Source organism: Nelumbo nucifera, chromosome 6, assembly GCF_055504915.1.
Source record: "Nelumbo nucifera cultivar China Antique chromosome 6, China Antique-T2T, whole genome shotgun sequence".
NCBI lineage: Eukaryota > Viridiplantae > Streptophyta > Magnoliopsida > Proteales > Nelumbonaceae > Nelumbo > Nelumbo nucifera.
Window position 1 is genome coordinate 54,303,904 of NC_142654.1, and position 22,882 is coordinate 54,326,785.

General features: G+C 39.8%; 2 non-coding genes across 2 annotated transcripts; both read right to left on the reverse strand.

Annotated features, from left to right (window-relative positions):
* Window positions 1-3,747: 3,747 nt before the first annotated feature.
* Window positions 3,748-3,834, reverse strand: LOC148791070 (small nucleolar RNA snoR20a). Its single transcript, XR_016078014.1, has one exon. It is a non-coding gene; the product is annotated as a small nucleolar RNA snoR20a (small nucleolar RNA).
* A 139-nt stretch (window positions 3,835-3,973) lies between these two features.
* Window positions 3,974-4,054, reverse strand: LOC148791071 (small nucleolar RNA R38). Its single transcript, XR_016078186.1, has one exon. It is a non-coding gene; the product is annotated as a small nucleolar RNA R38 (small nucleolar RNA).
* Window positions 4,055-22,882: the final 18,828 nt, after the last annotated feature.

A 22,882-nucleotide genomic window follows, 5' to 3' on the forward strand; every position in this document is an offset into this window, starting at 1 on the left:
CTTAGCTCCAATCAGATTGATGTACATATTTGTTTATTGTAAATGAGTGAAACTACATAATTGGTTCATATTATACTTGGTGTATTTTTGTCTAATTACCCTTAAACTGGATAATTGACTCATGTTAGTTTAGAATATTCCCAGCCGTTGGATAGACCTAGGGAGGTTTATCCTACCAAGGCTGATACTAATGTTCTGCCAAGTCGGTTGGGGTAGTTTGTCTCAACTGCCAGGGTTAGACCCAAAACACATATAGTGTGTTTGTTTTAAACACTAAATTTAGACAATTTTTTCGTTATGCCCTAGACCTTGGAGACTGGTGGGTAAAACTGAAAAGTTACACCTAACCCCTAAACTCGATTATGATACTGCACCGAGTGTCGGATTAGGTTGTCTTTGATATGCCAACCAATAAGATCCTTTGGAGGTCAAAACCTGAGTATGTTGGGGCAGTCTGAGAATTCACTTAAGTGGGTGATCATAATGACAGGAGCAGCCCCTTTGTTAGACAAAGTGAATGATCGGGGACTGCACTCTCTCTGATGGAAACCAAAACTGTCAGTAATCGATTTCAAACTTGTTTGAGATTTGTTTTGCAAAAGTTTTTAATTCTAGGGATCCATCCAAGTAGAGAGTGCAACATTGTACTTTGCAGCCGAGGGAAAAGTTCTCTCTTGTCGGGCAATGCTTGATCATTAAGGGATGAGAGGTTAAGTGTAAGATCATTTAAGACTATTATACATGATGGGCTAATCTCAATTAAAACCATTGTCCTTGAGCCTTTATAAGGTGGTTGGAATCAATGACCATTTAGTGTAAATGTTGCGCCCATTAAGAGCCCATATTGATAGACTCAGGGATTCACTGTGTTTAGCAGTGAATTCGGTCAGGCTTTGTCACAGAAATTAGACTAAACTCATATGGCTTTTGTGAGGTCAATATTAAGGTCCCACGCCATACAAAAAGAGCCAAGTTAACTAACAATTAATCAGAGACGTGATCCATTTACTTAGTGGGTCTAAGGCCCAAAGATTAATTAGATTAATCATCCCGGGTAAATTTGGATATGGATATGAGTTTGGATCAGCAGATAGGGATAAGAGGATAAATCTTATCCACTTAAAGAGTCTAGATCCAAATAAAGATTTGGATCAAGAAGATCCTAATTGGATTAGGAATGCAACACTTCAAGCTATATAAATAGAAGAGGGCAAAATGCTCCAGTTTTAGACACTTACTCTCAGTTCTCTCTCTCCTGCTCTTGCCACCCTAACCAAAATTCAACCTTCATTCTTGAACTGATAGAGATCAGTTTTGATTCTGATTTTTGCAAGAAAATATCAATAGAAGCTCACCAATCTCGTTCACGACAAACCACGCCATTGAACTTGTTCTCATCCCTAAAAGCATTCCGTTCTTCCAACTTGGCTGGTTCATCAACATGAAGTGATTGATCAGCACCTATGCCTTGTCCTTGAAAATGAAGACGGTCTTCCTCCTTATCAAGGTAATGCCCAAGTGGACCTTCTACCTAGATGGGCACCGATGATGGCATTGTGGAGTTTTGAACTAATACCTAGAAAGGAACATGCTTGCAACGACAACCACTTCAACCGAAGCTTTCATCTCGAGAGTGGTGGTAAAGCAATCAAGAGAAGATATGAAAGAAAAACCGAAAGTGAAAATTTGAACCGTTTCCTAGCAAGGAGCCATTATTTTCTACATTGCAACCACTTCAACCAGAGCTATCATCTCAGGAGTGATGGTGAAGACCTTAAGATTAAACTTCTCTATGGCAGTCAAGACGTGTATCAAACTAGTTGACAATCTTCAGAGATTCGTCGCAACACAGAAGAGAAATCAACAACGGCGGATGGTGATACAAGGGTAATGCCAACACCCTTACCAGTTAGGAGGACAGAATCATTGATTATGAAAGTAGTATTCTTAACTTTTGTGAAACCCCCAGTAAGATTTTGAATGAGAAAGCCATGGGTCAGGAGGTTGGTAGGTAACGACAATTACAACAACCTCACATGAGTTTTTGAAAAGAATACAAAAAAGGAAATAGAGCTCAAAGAGGAGAGGGTGAGTTCTATTAGTGGTGGTGGTAGTAGGGAAAATTTTCTTCTTTGAAAATTTAAAGAATAGTGGAGGACAAATTCAACAATCCATTTCTTTTTGTTAATACTTAACAGCAATGTCAATTTTTAAAAACAATATGTAAATAATAAGGGTACAATTAATCAATTTCGCATGCAGTAGGGGAGATAAGGAAATTACCCTTATTATTGTTATTAATGTCCCCTACATAATATCCTTGAAAGATCACTTTGTACACATCGACCTTTTTATGAATTCTTTCTCGATTTATTAAATTGAAACACATAAAATAATTATAATTAATTTAATAATATTCATATTATTAATAATTTTATATTTTCAAAATGCATCATAAATTATGTACTAACAATATAAATTATAATTTTCTAGATTATTCAATTTAAATGTTATTTAAACAATAAAATTTTAACATTAAAAAATAAAATATTATTTAGATATTTCAATAACTAAATATAAAATAGCTAAATTGTTATCAAAGAAAATATTTGATATTATGTAATCACTTTAAAATAAATAAATTCAAATAACAAAGAAATTTAAATATTTTACATATTATTTAAATATTTAAATAAATATATATTTTAAATAACAAAATATTTAACAAAACTAAATTTTAAATAGTTAAAACAATAATTATATTCAAATTCATAATGTCTTTTAACATAAAAGCAAATTCTATTTTCATCAATAATGACTTTTAAATAACAATTTGTGCTGAAATGACTGATTCTTTGAACCCAGGCACTCCTGAATTAATGGCTTGGGAGGAATCCAGAGGTCGCTGAAGTGAATGAATAGCTTGGCCATCCTTGAGCTATCACAATATCAACCACTTCACCATTTAGAATCAGTGTGCTTCTTCTTACATTGAGAACACAATGCCATGGGCAATCCTCACACAGACCTTACTGTACAAGTGTACATCCCACCGTGTATGAATATCTCGCCAGAAAAAGATGAAGCATAACCCTTGTTTCAAAATTTCACAATCTCAGAATTCTGAAAATGCATGTAGTTACACTCTGTCCATCTTATTTGTCACGACTCATTTTGATACAGTAGCCATAATCAATTTCAACAATCAGTAATTCATCTCGATACAGTAGCCATAATCAATTACAATAATCAGCAATTCAAACAACAGCAACAATACAATAAGAAAAAACGTTGGATTGAAACTTGAGATGCATTAAAATGTGACCCAAGTATAAAGTCAACAGCAGGTGTCTGAATTGAAATTGATCAGCACCAACAAATCAGACAGGGATAACTGTTCAATTTATGTTATCTTCATCCACAACGCTGAATGACCAATAAAAACAAGATGAGTAAATTGTGCAGGGATAAGGTTAGAGAAGGGATTAAAATAGTAATCTCCGGCCGAGCTGCTAGTCACTTTCTCATCTAAACTTGTAGATACAGTACAAGTTAAAATGCTCCAAGTACAAATCTTAATTGACGACAATTAGAATGGTTAATTCAGAGAGAAAGAGTGCTCAAGAACAAAACTCGGAAATCAAACTGTAAATAAACCAGACACTAATTGATTTCCCAGTGAAATTAGAAGTATGAGATGTAAAACGAAAAACAAGTGTGAAGTCGCCAGAACTCTACAAATGTCATGCCTCAGACCGTCCTAGTTCATGGATATCAACAAGGAGCAAAGATTAATATTTGCAATTCAGTCGAATCCAAATTGTCATCATTGGCTATAAACGGATACCAAAAACAGCGGAGTAAAACAAAGAAATAAACGCTTTGAGAAAAGCGAACAGATAATTGTATCGAAATGCATATAAAGATGAATAAATTGCAGACAAACACTGAAAGGAAAAGAAGTATACAGCGATGTAGTGTCAGAATTTAAAGGTATCAGCCCTTAGGAATCAGACAGGGATAACTGTTTAATTCATTCTCCTCATCCACAATGCTGTATATAGAACAAAAAAAGACCAGATACCTACAAAGATCTACAAAATGGATTTCTTTTAAGCAAATAAAACGTAAAACTGAACAACGATAGCGGGTAGGCATCAGCTCTTCCTATTCAACTTACTATCAGCATACCCAATGTGATATTGAGTATTCTTGTTAAGTCGATAGAGTTCGTCATCTGCCCTATTAGAAGAGTATGCACCGAAAGGTAACAATTAGGGTTTTCAGAAGGGAGAAGAGTTATAGAAAGCATGAACAAGCAAGTGAATAGACGACATGATTCAGAAAGGAGATGGCGGAAAGTGGATCATTCTGGTATGGAGAAAGATCCTACGTTTTGATCAGAAAATAAGATTCGCCGTTGTGCTTCGGAAGACCGTCTTATGGACGAGGGTTTTGCCCTGAACCTGAGCAAAGAGTTTATATAAGCTTTTTCTAGTCTAGGGTTTAAACTTTAAAGACGAAGACTGATTAGGGTTTTCATCCAATGGCTAAGATCGGTGGTTGGTGAGTGGGCTTGAGCAGCATTATATTGTTTGGCCGCGATCTTGGACTCGACTCTACAGTATCTAAAGACCCGGCCCATATACACCAACAACAAGATGACAATTCTCACAATGATCTAAGGCCATGTTTGGGAGTGCTATGAATTCGTCATTCATTGCCTCATGAAACTATGAAAATCAGTATTCTGAGATAGTGATACCTAGGGGTGTCAATTGGATTGGATTTGGTCCAATCCGATGTGAGTTTATTGCAAATGGACCAGGTTCAATCCAATCTAATGAATATTTTGGATTATTTTGGACTAGTCCGATTCAATGTTTGGATTGTCCAATCTGTTCAAAATTGTTTTAATTTAGATTGGTTTTAATCCAAACCCAATCCATTGACACCTATATTCTTATCTTATATCAATGGGCCAAATATTGGATTAATTCAACCCAATCTAATATAAATTTATTACGGATGGACCAGATCCAATCCAATCTAATAAATATTTTGAACTGGATTGGTCCAATCCAAGGTTTAAAGTATCAAAAACGCAAGGTGTATCAGAAAGACAATTTTAAGAGATGTATCGGGATACGTTTTGGATACACATGGATACAGACGAAAAATCAAGATACGCATAAATATGTTAAGAAATTCAAAAAAATCATAAAAAATATATTATTAACAATGCTTACAAGTTTTATATGATTGTAAATAAATCATTTAAATGTAAAAAACCATAATTTAACTTTTATATAAATGTAACATATCAATACATATTTAGTAGCCGTTGAAAAATGACGGAATAATTAAAATGTGAACAAAAAAAGACTAAAATATGAATGTATATACATCAATTTTCAAATAACCGATATAATTATTTTAATATTTATTAATATATAAATTTTAATAATTAATTTCGGCATTTATTAATAAGCACCACTAAGAAAAGAAAAACAATTCTTAAAACTAAAAATGCATGTAATTACACCAAACAAATTGGATTGGTTTAGTGGCGAAATAATGTGCATTAAAATCCGGTGATTAGGGTTCGAGTCTTGCTATTGAAACGATTCGGTTTGTATCGTCCTATTTCGGGATTGTATCAGCTGATACAAATCCAAAACGGTCCGATACGGGCTAATACGTTACGATATTTTAAACCTTGGTCCAATCCAATGTCTTGTTGGCCCTTCCAATCTCCAAATTTTATTGGGGACTCCATTCATTGTCACTTTGGCTTTGCCTTTGCGTACCAAATGAGTTTACATGTCATTGAAGGGCAAAAGAAAATGCTTAAGATGATTTATATTGTCTTTGGTAACTTATAGTTGTTTTAAGTTCAAAGTATCGATACGATATGCATTTCGGTTGTATCGTATCAGTACATAGAAACGACTGAAACACCTTTTTTTTTCAAAGTTTGGTTTTTTGGGAAGCTTAAAATGTGTTTTTTATGATTAAAAAAAATTGGGGGTCCGGAACACCTGGAAATAGGCATTTCAGACCATATCTTTTTCAAAAGATACGATACGATACGCCCGATACGAGGCATATCGTATCGATACTTTAAACCATGTTTAACTTAGATGATGTTTCAACTCAAATCATTGGGTGGGTAGGATTTACAGAATTACAGGTGCTAGCTAGTGCTAGTTCTTTGTCCTTTTGGGTATGTCGTGGGAGGTTTCTTACAGTTGCATGGGGTTTTCTTTCATGGTTCATTCTTTAGTAGTTGGGGTTGTTTCTGCTTTCTCTTAGGCTCTGTTTGGTTTGAAGGAAAAGGTAGGAAAACCTATACAATTACTTTCCCTATTTTCTCCTTCAAACCAAACACGACCATAATGAAAAGAAATTTAAGTGTTGGTTTATATGGGAGAGCCTAGAGACAGAGGTGGGGGATTTAGGATAATGGGTTGTTGGGAAAAAAGAAGAGGCAAAGGAGATATAGAATCATCGAAGCGAACAATATGAAGATAAAATGGCAAGGACAACTATCTATCAAATCCTAGTGAAGAAGAGGGTTAACCATATAGGGATGAAGCAACCACTAAGGTAAATATGGAGGATGAAAGGGGGAGTGGAAATCAAAGATCTAATAGGGAAAACCTTTTTGGTTGTCTTCAAGTGGCAAGGTGATATGTTGAAAGTGAATGAGGGCTGCCCTTGGAGTTTCAATAGGGCTATGTTGGGAGTGCTTAAAGATAAAGTGCTTATTTGGGTCGAAACTAGACCATTAATCACTTATTGGTGTTTGGAATATAAGCCCGAAATAAGTACTTATTTTAAAACTAAGGGAATATTTTTTAAGCCCACATTTCCAGCTTTTTTAAGGCCCTGTTTGATTTCACTTTTAAAAAGTACTTCTTTTAACAAGTACTTCTTTTAACAAGTACTTCTTTTAAGAGTTCGGACCACACATTAAGTGGTTATTAAGTGTTTTTATGTGTTTAGTAAAAAAGTGGGGAAGAAATACATTTTGTTAAAAGAATCACTTCTTAAAAAAGTGACCTGAAGTTGACCTTTTTTCCACTTCTCGGAGGAGTGCTTCTTCCAATAGAATGAGACGAACTAGTCCTGTTTAATTTTTAATACCCAAAATACCTCCAGTGTGAGAGTTTTATCTCCCTCTCCTCTCATTCAGACATAGAAAACTAGGTAGTGGCACACCTAGTTATAGGTTCACCAGCAACGATCGATGAGGAAAAACAGCCGGTGGACCTATTGTTTTGTCATTTTCTTACATTTTGTGAAGTTTTTCTTCATATTAAGCCATTTTTCTTGGGTTTTTTAAACATGAAACTCCCCAATTTGATGTGTTCGTAAATCTTCAATTTGAAAGAGTTTAACGACAACAATCTCACCGTCCAGCCACCGGCAACAAGGAAGTTAATATTAGTTAACTATTTGAATATTGGTGATATTTTATTTTTTTAACTTCTGATTAATTTTTTGTTAAATGTTTAATATTTGTGATGAATATTTGTTATGTTTTATATATGTTGTTGTGATTAATATTAGTTAACTGTTTGATTTTTTTCAAAATTGTGATTGCATTTTCTTATAAATTTTTGTATGAATATTTGTTGATTTTATTTGTTGGTAAATATTATTTGGTGATATTAAATTCACTTTGCATTTTTTATGAATTTTTGTTGGTGATGTTTTTAATATTTTTTTGAATGACCCAAATTTTCATTTTCCTTCGAATAATCCAAATTTAGTCATCCTATTTTATTTTTAGATGTTTTTTTTTATTTTCTTGAATAATCTGAATTTCCAATTATTTCATTATTTTTATTATGCATGATAAATTTTATATGTATAATAAATTTTATCCTTGATTTATGTATAGTTAATATTATTATTTTTTATTTTTTGAATAATACAAATATTCACTTATTGCATTATTATTAGTTTCTATAGTAAATTTTATCATATTTATATGTTTTTTTGAATAATCTGAATATTAATATGTATAATAAATTGTATCCTATTTTATTTTATTTTTTAAACTCTCAGTGGTATTGGTTTTCTTTTTTATGTTTTTTTTAATAATCCGAATCTTAATTTGTAGATTTATATGTATAGTTAATATATTCCTATTTTTTTGAATAATCTGAATATTAATATGTATAATAAATTGTATCCTACTTTTTTTTTAATTCCCATTGGTATTGGTTATCTTTTTTATGTTTTTTTAATAATCCAAATCTTCATTTTTTTATTTATATGTATAGTTAATATTCTCCTATTTTATTTTTTTGAATAATCTGAATATTAATATGTATAATAAATTGTATCCTACTTTATTTTTTTTAATTCACATTGGTATTGGTTATCTTTTTTATGTTTTTTGAATAATCCAAATTTATATTTGTGCATTTATTATTTATAATTTGTTGATTTATAATAGTCAATTCCGTCGTTTCATGTTTCCACATGATTCTTCACCTACCAGGCCATCTGATATGAATGATGCATCTAAATTAACCTATGTGTACTGAGCATCCATGTGTGTTATAATAGTTGGTGTGATTACACTGGGCATGATGTACATGTCCAAGTGAGATGCACTTTTACAAACATTTGCACTTTTTGTGAAAACTACTCCTTAAAAGTACTTTTTAGAGGTATTTTGTGAAAATGTGCCTTAAAAGCATTTTTTGAAAACTATGCCTTGAAAGTGCTTTTTAAAAGTAGTTTGTGGAAACTAGTCCTTAACTTGTCCTTAAAAGCATTTTCTGAAAGTATTTTGAGGGTGTTTGGAACCGTGGGCATTTATTCAATAAACATTGTCACATAGACACCACGTCAGTAGTTCCCCTCTAATGCTTTTCTGTATGCATCGAGAATAAAAAAAGGTGACTTTGGTTTCTATGCACGCCTACCATTTGGGGAAGTTATTTTTTAAAGCTTCTCTCAATGGTTAAGCGTTTTTTCATTGTTATGCGGATGTAGTGCCTAGTAGCGCTTAGTTGTCACAAACGGTTGTAATTATTACCTTTCTCAGTTTTGCAAGAAAATAAAGTACAAATATTGAATAAAAAACATAAACAGAACCAAACACATACTTTATAAAAAAAAATGAGCCTTAAAAGCACTTTTTGAAAGTATTTTGTGAAAACTGTGACTTGAAAGTGCTTTTTGGAAGTAATTTGTGAAAACTAGTCCTTAAAAGCACATTCTAGAAATAGTTTTTGAAAACTGCACCTTAAAAGCATTTTTTGGAAGTATTTTTGTGAAAATTGCGCTTTAAAAATGCTTTTTGGAAGTAATTTGTGAAAACGATCCTTAAAAGCACTTTTTTTGAAGTATTTTATGAAAACTATGCTTTAAAAGCACTTTCTAGAAGTATTTTGTGAAAATTATGCCTTGAAAGTGCTTTTTGGAAGTAATTTGTAAAAATTGCTCCTTAAAAACAATTTTTAAAAGTACTTTGTAAAAACTTATCCTTAAAAGTGCTTTCTAGAAGTACTTTGTGAAAATTGATAATTGAGATGCTTCTTCTTCTTCTTCTTCTTCTTCTATTGAGTGATAATAATAATAATAAAATAATAATAATAATAATAATAATAATAATAATAACAACAAGTGCCAATATAAGCACTTGTTATTGCTATTGTTATTGTTATTGTTATTGTTATTATTATTATTATTATTATTATTATTATTATTATTATTATTATTATTATTATTATTATTATTATTATTATTATTATTATTATCCATGTGGCACTCAATATGTGGGCCTACGTGGGCTCTCATGTGTCATGATGTGGTGATGTGGCGATTTTTCATTGAAACGTATATTATAATTATATACAAATCATTGTTTATATGTATGATTGAAGTGAGGGCAAAAAATGTCATTTATGCCAATATAAGCACTTGTGGAGAAAGTAGCTCACCAAACAACCCCATTCAATAAATGCTTAAAAAACACAATGAGAGAGAGAGAGAGAATGAGATATAGGAGAGAGGGGGGAGTGGAAGATGGGGTTAGTTTTACTATGTCTTCATACGATACAAAAGAAAATTGGTTTGGGGGAAGATGAAACACACACACACACACCAACAGTTCAAGCCGACAGCAAGTCAGCAACCACCAACCAACAAGTCAGCAACCAGTCTGGCACTGGAAAATTGCCATCTCCAAGGCTTTTTCTCTTTTTTTTTTAATTTTTAGTGTATTAAAAAAAACAAAAAATCGAATTGTGGTTAATTGGTTGACCAGTTAACTGGTTGCATCGATTCAGTTTTGGTTCAGATAATAAAAAACCGAATAGTTCGGTTTGGTTCAAAAAATATGCTCACGGTTCGGGTGAGCACCCCTAGTACATGTAACACATTATTAAGGTTAAGGCCATGGGTAAGAGATAGATGAGAATGATCCATCTGCAAGCCTTACCTTATCTTTTTCGGACAACAGGTTATAAGAGTGGAAAATATTTGGTTTACCCGTCATGTGGTTCGAGGCCCCTGAATCAATAACCCAAGGGGAATTAGTGGCAGTGGAAACATGGAAGGTAGATGCCGCATTACTTGATGTAGATGCAAATGAAGTAGGAGTACCAGTAACTGAGTTAACCATATGACATAGAGCCCTACCATACAATTCCAAATGATTATGGAATGAGCTCATGATATCTTCCTTAGAGTCAAAACTTGTGGATTGTTCCTGTATAGCACCAGGGTTACCAATAGGTTGTGAATTTTGAGCTGCCATATTTGCTACATTGTACTTCTTTTGACCCTGCACCTTACTTTGCTCTTCATTTTTCATAGCCCACTTTAGTTTTCCAAAGAGCTCCCAACATTTGTCACGAGTATGTCTTGAACACTGGCATTGAGTGCACCACAACTTGTCCTTGTCATCAGCTTTCTTGGGATCACTTTTCTTTCCTACATTAGTACCATTTGTTGCAGCTAATGCAATCTGTTGCTCCCCTCATTCGCAACCATTACACTCCATCTACTTTCCTCAAATTGGACCAAGGCATACACCTCTTGGAGTGAAGGCAATTCATGACTTCCCAAAATTTGAACACTTAGAGGCTTATACATAGGATTCAGTCCCAACAAGAAAGCAAAGACCAATTGTTTAGATACCAACTTCTTATAAGTTTTGGCATCACCATCATTCTTCCATTTTATAGTATGATAGTGATCCAACTCCTTCCAAACAGAGGTAAGAGCTGAATAATATTCTAACAAACTATGGTCACCCTGTTTATAGGTTGAGGATTCAACCTATAACTAATAAATCTTAGCATAGTATCTTTACTCAGAGTAGGTAGTTTTAGATTGTTCCCATATCTCATTTGCAATCTCTGTCCATATAAAATTCTTCTTTTCACTTGGCTCCATGGATGCAAATAGCCAAGACATCACTATATTGTTCTCTTGATCCCACCTATCATGTTCAGTTGCCTCACCTTTAGGTTCTTTTACTCTCCCATTTATGTATCTAGCTATTCCCCTAACTATAACATATAGTTTTACACCTTTAGCCCACTCGATTAGCATCGGAAAAAATATATTATCGACATTCATACCAGCTGTACCACGGGTTGATGTAGCCCAGATGAAACTAAATCATCAATTGCCATGTTAGGCAGGTTCTACAATTCAAAAGGAACCACTGATGTACACAGTAATAAATCCCCATCCCTACTTCTACTACTGAACACACACGTAGGGCACAAAAGACACACCAATCTGCCTCCTAGAATTGAACCCCACTGCTAAAACACCACTACCAGTAACTAACAAACCCAACAAATCAGTCTCCAATCACCATTAAGCCATACAAGACACACACTAAATGAGGACAACATATACCTGTCACGAGGGAGCACACAACTCCCTATATAGCACTTGTACGAAGGTGAATATAACAAGAATGCAGCATTCACAACATCAGCTGTCACCAACTAGGGTTTCCTTGGTGTTACGATCAAGGAAGAACCCAGAGAAATCACAGTCTTATTGGGCTCTTGCACCTCACAATTCAAGAAATCAAAAAAAAAAAAAAAAAAAACTGACGAGAAGAGATGTAGTTCAGAGAAAGAAGAGTCCTCCTATTGCCCAAAAGTTTGCTCTAATACCATGTTTTCTTCTAGGAAGAAGAGAAGAAAGGAAGGAGAAGAGAGATTGGTTGTTTGGGAGCCAAAACATTCAGCTGGTGGCGCCCAACTTTCTATTTATATTAAGGAGATAAAAATAAAAGAGGAAAAATTACATGCTTGCCCCTGGCAGCACACCTTAATAAAAAACAGTAAACAAATTAACAACACAACAACATAAAATACTATAACAACAGAAACAACTAACAAATTATTCTAACAACAGTAACAAATTATTCTATCCTTCACAATAAAAAAGGATTTAATGTTTGATTAGGAAGAGAGAGTGGATGGTCCATTGTAAATTCAATGATTAGTTTATGGTACAATATATGGGATAGTATAATAATTTTTCTTACAAGAATTATTAATTATGACAATAAATAGTAACCATTAGAATTAATAAGTTATATTTTATTTTGCCCATTGATTTTACTTTTCATTCTGATGTTATGGCTCCATGCAAAACATTATGAAAGGGATTTGACTTTTGACACAAAAATGATTTTTGAGCACCACATTTGGCAATTTAATTTGATACAGCCACACCACATTTTTCATACCATTATGTGCATCGGGTATTGATGGAAACATGAATAACACTTCATTATTTGGGGTAAGGCTACAAATTAAAATAAAACCTTTGGACCAAAGGGCTTCTCCTCTAAACAAGTTGCATCATATTTTTCAAGAAAGATTATCAAAAGAGTGGTTATTTCCACTCTCAAATAAAAACATTACTTTTCACACGTGTCTACCCATTGTCAAAAACAGATAAAAGAAAGGATGAGGTTCAAATGGCAGTTAACTCCACTCTCAAAAAGGTTATTGGTAGTTAATTACCTCCACTAAAAAGAAAAGAAAAAATCATTTGAAATAATGTAGGATCCATATAGTGCATCTGGTATTTGATCCTAAGTCTTAGGTAAAACAAGTCAAGGATCTTATCAAAATGAACCTTGCTCTAGAGGTGCAACTTGGATGAGTCCAATCCGAGCCCAACCCAACCCAAGTTTTGCTTGGGTTGGGCTTGGGTCAGAAAACTCTCGAGTCTGACCTAAACCTGGGTTGGGCATGGCTTGCAGCCTCGAGTAGCTCAAGCCCAACCCAAGTCTAATCCAACCTAGGCCCAAGCTAACCCGAGTCCGCTCAAAAAATTATATATACATGTCTATTGCATTTTGATAAAAATATTTTTTTCTAATAATGTATACACGTGTATATATATATATTCAAACTTGACTAACCCGCCTAAGTCCGACTAACGCAGCCCAAGTTGTATTAGGTTGAGCTTCAAGGCATGGGTTGATAAACTTGGACTTAACCTTGAATTGGGCCAAGCTTAACTTGAGGTTTGCACCTTTAGGGTTGGACCTAGGTTGACCTTCAAGCCGACCCAACCCGCCTGAGTTGCACCCCTACCTTGTACTCTTTATATTATTAATTTTTCTTCTTAGAACTTTTTATTATATTTATTAATACTTTATATTATTAGTTGAAAATTAAGACATTGCATGCCATTATTAGACAATGTATGACCTTAGCTCCAATGAGATTGATATACATAAACATTTATCAGTAATAAATAAAGTACATTATTATTTCATTTTCTTATTGGTGTGTTTTTGTGTATTATTCCTTAAACTAGACACTTATTAGACTCGTGTTAATTTAGAATGTTCTCAACCATTGGATAGACTTGGTGAATTTATCCTAATAAGGTTGATACAGGTGTTGTGAGTATCGGAAAATGGCATACTTAGGCTGAATTGGAGTCACCACCCATCAATTATAGAAATGGAGGTGATGGGACCTCTGGGAATGGGAGAGGGAAGGGGTTAGGCACCCATCTCCGGGTCCAATAGGTGGGGCCCACATGGTAATTCCCAAACACGCATAAGCACAAATGAACAGTTAAAAAACTAAAAAAGAAGGTAAACCATAACAAAACAATACAAAAGATAATCTACCCTATCAATTTTCACTATTACTTTGTTCTAATATATTTTTTATTATTTAACATTTTTATTATATATTTTTTTGGTTTATCCTTTTTAATATCATTATTGTTTCATCTGTATTTTTATCTATAATTTTTTTATTTTCTACCTTTTATTTAATTTTCCTAATTATTTATTTAATCATTTTTTGTTATTTTTTGTTGTCATTTATTTCCTCACACAATCCTACTTAGGTATCCTACTCTCTCTCCTAACAGTTCTCATTATTCCCCATATTTATTTACTTTTGATTATTATTCATTTTTTACTGTTCTAATTTTAGCAACTCGTCCTCCCCTGATTTACACAGAAATATAACTCAACTCCCCTCTGGTAATTCCTCCACACTCCCCTTTCTTCCTTCTAAGCTATAGAGAGACCAATCCACCCCTGATCCATTCCCTTTTCTTTTTATTGTTTTTTATCATTTTTTATTGATCACAATTTATTAGTTTATCTATTTCTTACGTTGCCTACTACAGGGAAACTCCTTGCTTATCGGAGAGTTTAGATCAGTTGTCTCCCTCAGCTCCGGACATTGAGTAATTGAAACTAAAAAAGAAAGAAAAACACGGCTAGATAATTGATGCAAAATAACCATCAACTGAACTCAAGAAGAGAAAACAGAGAGACAAAATAAAATAAAATAGGGTAAGTGTCTAAATCCACCATCACTTTTTATGAATTCTCTTAAACTTACCATAACTTTTTAAAACGTTCAAAACGAGGGACTGTTCCCCCAAGCTGATTCAACCAATGACCACAAAAAATCAGGAAGAGGACCAGGGAAATTGTTGCCATTCAGGGCTAAATATTGCAGCTGAGTTAGACTGGAGAATAAATTTCCTAACAACGTGCCTACTAGAAAATCGTTCCCAACCACCATTGTCATCATTCTCCCCAGTCCTTTCAAATCCGATGGAAACGACCCAGATAGAGAATTCAAGCTCAAATCAAGGTCAACCAGTTGAGAAAGGTCGCCAAGATGGATCGGCATAGGAGAAGAGAGGCTATTGCTGGAAAGATTCAAAGTTTGAAGGTTGGAGAGGTTGCCAAGAGCAGGGAGAATTGGCCCAGGCAGGAAATTTGAAGAAAGGTCAAGGAGGGTAAGATTGACAAGAGAGGAAAATGACAAAGGGATGGGTCCAGTAAGCAAATTTTGCGAGAGCTCAAGAACTAAAAGGCACGATAATTGACCTAGGGTTGTAGGTATAATGCCGACAAGCCTATTATCGGATAGGTAGAGAGAACTGAGGGTGGTTAAATTTCCTAGTGAAGAAGGAATAGAGTCAATAATGGAACAAGACCAGAGATCAAGTACTTGGAGTGCTCTGAGATGTTGCCCGAACCAGTCGAGAATGGAACCGGGAAGTAAGAAACCAGAGGCATTAAAAGTGGCCAAGAGGGTTAAGTTGGCGAGGGCATCGATGGAGAACTAGGGATTCTGACGACCAAGGCGGGTTCGTTTAAACCTCGAGATATTGATTCCAACGACCCGACCATTCTGGCATTGAACACCTACCCACTATGAGCATGGGTCGACTTTCCTTAGCCAGTCTTTGCTCCTCAACCCTAATGACGAGTGTAGGTTATATAGGGAAATCAGCTTGGAGCAGGAATTCAACGGCACCTGCTGCCAATATGCTGACTGAAACAGTAAGAAAAGGATAGCAAACTCTAGTATACTTCGCTGATTTGCCACTTTTACATATGATACCATCATTGCCAACAATGATGGTGATGATGAAGAACAATTCTACATCTTTGTGTTCTTCATCTTATCTCTTCCGATGAAGGTGGATTTAGCCCGATCTCGTAACGGGGAGACACGTGGGTGTGACTCGAAATAGGTGATAACTCAGTATGGTCATTTTGACACATGGACGTGACTCGATAAAAGTGACAACTTGGCGTGGTCAATTCGCTACAAAGCGACCTCGGGTACCCTGTTACCCCGAACTAAAGTTACTTTGAGCCAAGATCATCCTGAACTAAGATCACCTCAGTACCAGATTGTGACCAGGATAGCGGTACCAGGTCCGCTACAGATCGAGCCCGAACAACTGGACCACCTCGGGACAATCCTACCTCGATGCAAGATCACCTCGGTACTAAGGCACTTCGGCATTCACAACAGGTCAGGTCTAAAGAACACGAGCTCAGGTGATGCTCACCAACTGCCACATGATAATTCCAAGGATCTCACCATCGTACCCCACGTCTTACGAGATCAAGCCTTGTAACGACTATATTAGCTCACCCACTCCTCGATTCAGGAGGAAATGGGCAATCTTACCGGTTGGTGACGTTATCCCCACCTAACGTGGAAACGGATCCCATCACACTGGCGATCCAGGAACTACTCCACCAAACCCGCAAGGACTCCTGTTGATGGTGCACAATCCAATCACTCCTAGCTAGAACTTGCGTGGCTCCTGAAAGGTACTTGAGATGGAAAAGATGAGGGATCCTCGGGGGCTTGCCCGGCGGGAACACTCCAACACTTAAGTTAGAGTTTTGTGAAAAATGCAAAAAGAGGAAGAAAGCTAAGAGTGCAAATAGCGCGAGTATCAGAAAATTACCTCTGTCCTTTGGGATTGGGCTACTTATAACAGAACTCTGTTGAATCAGGCCCACCTACCTCTGACAGGGCAGGTATAACCACCACGGTCGTCCTGCCGCAGCCGCTACAGCCAGGGCTGAGGTGGCACGCGTGGGGCCTTCGTTGCAGGGTACGTACCTGTCAGGTGTAAGACACCTTCTAAAGGTGGCGGGCACAACACTGTCTGACGAGAGATGTGGTTGTAGTCTCCAAGTTTGTCAAGTACGGTGGTCGGGCAGGAGGCCTTCCTGTGATGTGTCGAACTACTCTTCTGTGAGGTACCCTGCAAGTGGCGAGCTGCCTGTGGCAAGCTACACCGAGCTGTCTGGTCCGAGGTGTCTATCTCGGGGTATCTAGAGGCGGATTGGGGTGTTCCTGTTTGGGAGTGGCCTAAAATCCACTGGGAGGAGCTCGGGCATTAGGAAAGGTCAGAGGGCCCTGAGCTCGGAGGTAGCTCGGAGCGCCTCAGCCTTGGGAAGGAGGTGCAAGCCAAGCGGTTCTCGGCGAGTAGCCTAACCCGCCGAGTTGCCAGACTAAACTCGGTGAGCCCTTTCCACCAGGATGCGGTTGTGCTTGCTGTGCTGTCACGTTGAGTCATCGTTTGACCAAGGTCATCCCCACGTGTACCTGTTTTAGGAGGTCGGGCCAAATCACCCTCCATCAATTGCCCCCCACTCCCTGTGCTGACGGTGTTGACCCAGTGCGGGGAGTTCATGACGCGCTAGGTGGATTTGGCTTCGGTACTCATGCCACTCCGTCGTGCGCTTCGCCTAGCTGGACCGGTCCAGTGCCCGGCTCGATATAAAGAAACCCGGGACGCATTCGGTTTACGCACGGACATCACACGATTTGGACTTTGCGGACGCCAAAAAATGCACTAATTTCGCCTCGAGGAGCCCGTAGCCGATTTCTTTGAGAACCATTGGATCATCTCAATCTCGACCGTTAACGCCCGGATGCGGTGGCTATAAATAGTGGGGGACCCTTGGTCGTTTCTTCGCCACAAAGTCTTCAGCGTCAGTATCGAGCTCGCGTCTGAGGTTCCTAGCTCGGGTTTTCTAGCTCAGTTATTTCCTCAGTTCGGTTCGCGTTTTTTGTGGTGAGTCCCCGAGCTTCTTTTTCTTTTCTAAACTTTCTTTCCTTTCGTGCTTTCATGTCGTCTAGTGTAGATAGCCTTATCGACGAGCCCGAGGTGGGTACCTCGGCTTAGGGTGGCTCTCCTACCACCCATCCGTCCGATGTACAGGTGGCTTCAGGTCATCTAGCATCCACCTCCCACCGAGGACGGGTGCCAGATCAGTTCGGCCCTTCCACCATGACTCTGGAGAGACTTCAGGATCTCATACAGAGGTTCCACCTTCCTAGGGAGTACTCTTACAGCCTTACTACCGGCAGTTTTCCATGGGAGCATGGTCCCGATGAGATCGTGGTCTTCAGGGAGCAACTGGTCGCCGGACTCCGTCTCCCTCTTCACCCTCTGATTGTTGAGGTGCTGGTGCACTTTAACATTACCTTGGACCAGCTTCACCCAAATTCCATACGGAATGTGGTTGGGACCATTTTCCTCTACTTCGACCGCGCCTTCTCCATTGACCTAGATATCCTCTGTTCTATCTTGTCAATAAAGAAGAACGCTTTGGGCGCTCTCCCCGGGCACATATGGGCTTATTATCTTTCTCCCCGCCCAGGTTTTAAATTAATGCACAAGCTCTCGAGTAAAGTCCTGGCCTGGAAGTGGGACTACTTCGTAGTTCAGAGCAGCATGGGGTGGCCTTTCCCCATTGACTGAAGGGTGGCCGTTCAAGACTCCGGTGTTATCCTTGATGGGAAGACTAAGAAGTCACTTCAGTCGTGGGCTCAGCTCGGGTTGAATTACAAGGACTTCACAGTCGAGGAGAAGCTCATCCAGGCCGGCTTGAGCCCGGGTAGGTTTGCCTTTACTTCGGCTCTTTTGTTCGCATACTTACTTCAGGGTTACTAACGCCGAGCTTTGCTGCAGGTCCCATGAAGGCGGAAAAGATAGACAGTCAGAGGCTCTTCCGCCAGATGAAGAGGAAGAAGCGCATAGCCAAGAAGGCGCGCATCGAGTTCCCGTAGGCCTCTGCCGAGGCTCAGCCTCCACAGGCCCCGGCTCCGGAGCTCGATCTCCCCGGCGCTCAACCTATCATCGACTTGGAGGGAGACATGGCGCCTCAGGGGCCCGAGATGGCGGCAGAGCCCACCACTAAGCCTACCGAGACTGCGGCCGGGGATGCCACTGAAGCCTCCGCTGAGACTTGCCTTGTAGAGGCTACAACCGGGGCTTGTCCTGCTGGTGTCACCGTTGAAGCTTCCGAGGAGTCCACCCATGTGGCAGAGATGTCGGTATCCAGCTCGGGGAGTCAGGAGGATCAAAGCATTCTGAACCCCTAGTGCAGCCTTCAGAAGAGTAAGGAGGCTACGTACCCAGAGGAGGTCACAAAATGGGTTGATCTCACTCCTGGTCAGCTCGGTGCCCGAGCTACTTCTCATACCTTGGTGGTGAGTTCCATGCGAAGGACCCTCTTCTCTTCTCTTCTTTTTTTTTTTTGACTAGTCCCCTTTTTGTAGGTGAACTCAGCCGTGCGTGCCTTGACCCTTCAATCTGATCGGCATCTGAGACAGGCTTTGGAAGCTGAGAAGTCATCCCGCGCAGCCCATACCGAACTGAGGGCAACTCGCAGTCAGATCCACCGCTTGCAGAATGATGCCTCAACTCAGAAGAGCTTCATTGAGGTGCTGTTGGCAGAGAAGAGCGAGCTGGCCCGAGACAAGGATAGATTGAGGGCCGAGGTGAACGAGTTCAAGGTTGGCCAAGAGGCCTTGAGGCTCGAGATGGACAGCCTCAAGGCAGACCGGGATGCTCTGAAGCTTGAGGTGCAAGGCCTCAAGGAAGCGAAAGGAAAGCTGGAGCACGAGGTGGAGTACCTCAGAGGTGACTTCAAAGAGAAGACCGAGATCTTCAAAGATGCCCTCAAGGAGACCAAGGTCCAGACTGTCATTGACTATGTTAAGTCTTCGAGGTTCGACGACGTGATGACCGAGGCCTACCGCAAGGGTTTCAAGCTCAGTCGGTGGTTAATTAGGCACGTCTACCCCGGTCTTGATACGAGCGCCATCACCACTTCGCGGATCACTAATGACATAGTGCGTCAGTCAGCAGATGATCCGGACTCTGAGGATGAAGGTGCCGATGATGATGTAGAGGCCACCAGTCCGGTTAATGCCCCTGAGGAGGTCCCTAGCAAAGGCGATGAGCCTCTGAAGTAGTTCAGCCCCTGTACCTGCGAGCTTGATCTTTTTTTTTTTTTTTTGTAACAAACTTTTTGTAATGGAATATTTGTAGTGAAAATACACTTTGCTAAGTGCTGTGCAATTTACTTTATTTGCTGAAGTGATTATTTTACCCCGAACTGTTAAGCTATCGAGCTAACTACCCAAAGTGGGAGTTTCTCGACTATCGTCACCCCGAATTGTCTCCCAGTACTTTGCAGGGGTAACCTTATGTACGCCGAGGTAAGCAACATAGTAGGGTATATGTCCGACTTGTCTGCACCCGGGTTAAGTTGACATCGGTGGTCCCTAACGGGTTCAACCTATTGTATGCCGAGGCGGGCTATGCATTACAAAGTTCGTACCTGAGCTGCCTGCGCCTTAGGCATTACAAGTACTCAGCCTATGCCGATGAGGCGACTAGGCCTTATATGGTGATGAGGTCTTTCATTAGCTCGACGTTTTGGCCCTTAGGTTGGGGAAGTAGCTTATAGTCCGCTCTCCTAGAGTTCACCCGTGCCGAAGAGGCGACAAGGTCTTATAGTGTCGAGGTCATGTTAGCTCGGCATTCTGGCCCTTAGGCTCTGGGAGTGACTCGTAGTCTACTCAGTAGTTATAGGTAATACTGTCTTAAGTTGACAATATTCCATGCCCGAGGTACCTGTCTCCCTTCGAGGGTTTCGAGCTCGTATGTTCCTTCCCGGAGCACTCATTTCACTCGGTAAGGTCCTTCCTAGTTGGACCCGAGCTTGCCAGCGCCGGGCTCAGGTACCATAACTTTACGAAGGACCAGGTCACCGACGTGGAGGTTCTGCTTCTTGACCTTGGCGTTATAGTACCAAGCTACTCTTTGCTGGTAAGCTGCAGTCCTGATGTACGCGAGGTCCCTTACTTCGTCGAGTATATCGAGGTTGGTACATACCTCATCCTCATTCGTCTTATCATTGTATGCTTCCAGTCGTAGCGTAGGTACTTCAATTTCTGCCGGGATAACTGCTTTGGTGTCGTAAGTGAGGTTGAAGGGAGTCTCTCCTGTGGCGGTTTTTTCCGTGGTTCGGTAAGCCCATAGAACACTGGGTAGCTCGTCTACCCACAATCCTTTAGCTCGGTCCAAACGTGCCTTCAGTCCACGGAGGATGGCTCTATTTGTGACTTCTGCTTGACCGTTTGCTTGAGAGTGTGCAACAGAAGTGAAATTTTGTCGGATCCCCATGTCTTGGCACCAATTCTGGAATTTGATGTCCTCAAACTGCTTGCCGTTGTCAGAAATTAGTACCCGGGGTAGCCCGAAGCGGCACACAATGTTCTTCCAAAAGAAGTTTTGGATGTTCCGGGCTGTAATCGTTACAAGAAGTTCAGCTTCTACCCACTTGGTGAAATAATCCACTGCTACTACTAAGAACTTCCTCTGGCCTGCCGCTGGCGGGAACGGTCCAAGTATGTCGATGCCCCATTGTGCGAAAGGCAACGGGCTGGTGAGATACTTGAGGTCGACAGCATGCTGATGGTGAATATTGGCATGCTTCTGGCATTTGTCACATTTTCTGACGAGCTCGATGGCATCTGCCTTCATTGTTGGCCAATAATACCCTTGTCGTAGTGCTTTTTGGGCGAGGGCTCTGCCCCCCAAGTGTCCGCCGCACAGACGCTCATGAGTATCGCGGGGTACAAGCTCAGCTTTGGTAGGTCGCAAGCAACACAGGTAGGGGAGCGCGTAGGATCTCCGGTACAACCGTTCGTCTATTATGACGTATTTGGCTGCCTGACGCTCTAGCCTTCTGGCCGCATTGCGATCTGTAGGGAGTGTCCCGTGTAGCAAGAAGCTCGCGAGCGGGTCTAGCTTGGCGCTGCTTGAACGACGGGGGCGACCTCCTCTGCCCCCCCCCCCCCCCCCCCCCCCCCCGAGAATGCTAGGCCGAGGCAGGTCCTCTATGTACACGGTTCTCATGGTCATATCGCTGGCGTTAGCTAACTGGGACAGGGCATCGACCTCAGCGTTCTCCGACCACGGGATTTTCCTAATGAAGTGTGACTGGAAGTTGAGCAGAGCCTCTCTTACTTTGGCTAAGTAAACAACCATGGTTGGTTTGCGAGCTTTGTAATCTCCTGTGACTTGGTTGACTACAAGCTGGGAATCGCTGCAGATGATGATGTGCTTGGCTTTTACTTCTCTGGCTAAAGCTAGTCCAGCTATCAACGCTTCGTATTCCGCTTCATAATTGGATGACGCGAACTCGAAGCGTAGTGCATACTCCAATTCCGTGCCACTTGGGTCGTGCAAAACTATTCTGGCTCCGCTGCCCTGCTGGTTCAAGGAGCCATCTATGTGAAGGATCCAGGGCTCCTCATCCCAATTCGCGCTTGTCCTAAGTAGGAGAGATGCCACACTGGTTGCTACCTCACAGGGCCTGGACTCAACTGGCTTGGGAGCTTCGGGTGAGCCCGGACTGGGGGCCTCGTGCTCAACTGGCCTGGGGACTTCGGAGCTGAAAGTGCACTCGGCAATGAAATCTGCTAAGGCTTGGGCCTTAATAGCAGTTTGCAGCTTGTATCGAAGGTCGTACTCGCTGAGCTCAACGGCCCACTTCGTCAATCGACCAGAGACCTCAGGCTTAAGTAAGACTTGCCTCTGAGGTTTGTCAGTGAGGACGATAACAGTATGAGCCTCGAAGTACGGATGGAGCTTCCGAGCTGCGATGACTAGTGCATAGGCTAGCTTCTCTATCTCTAGATACCTCGTCTCTGCTCCCTGCAATACATTACTAACATAATAGATGGGTCGTTGGACCCGATCTACTTCCTATATT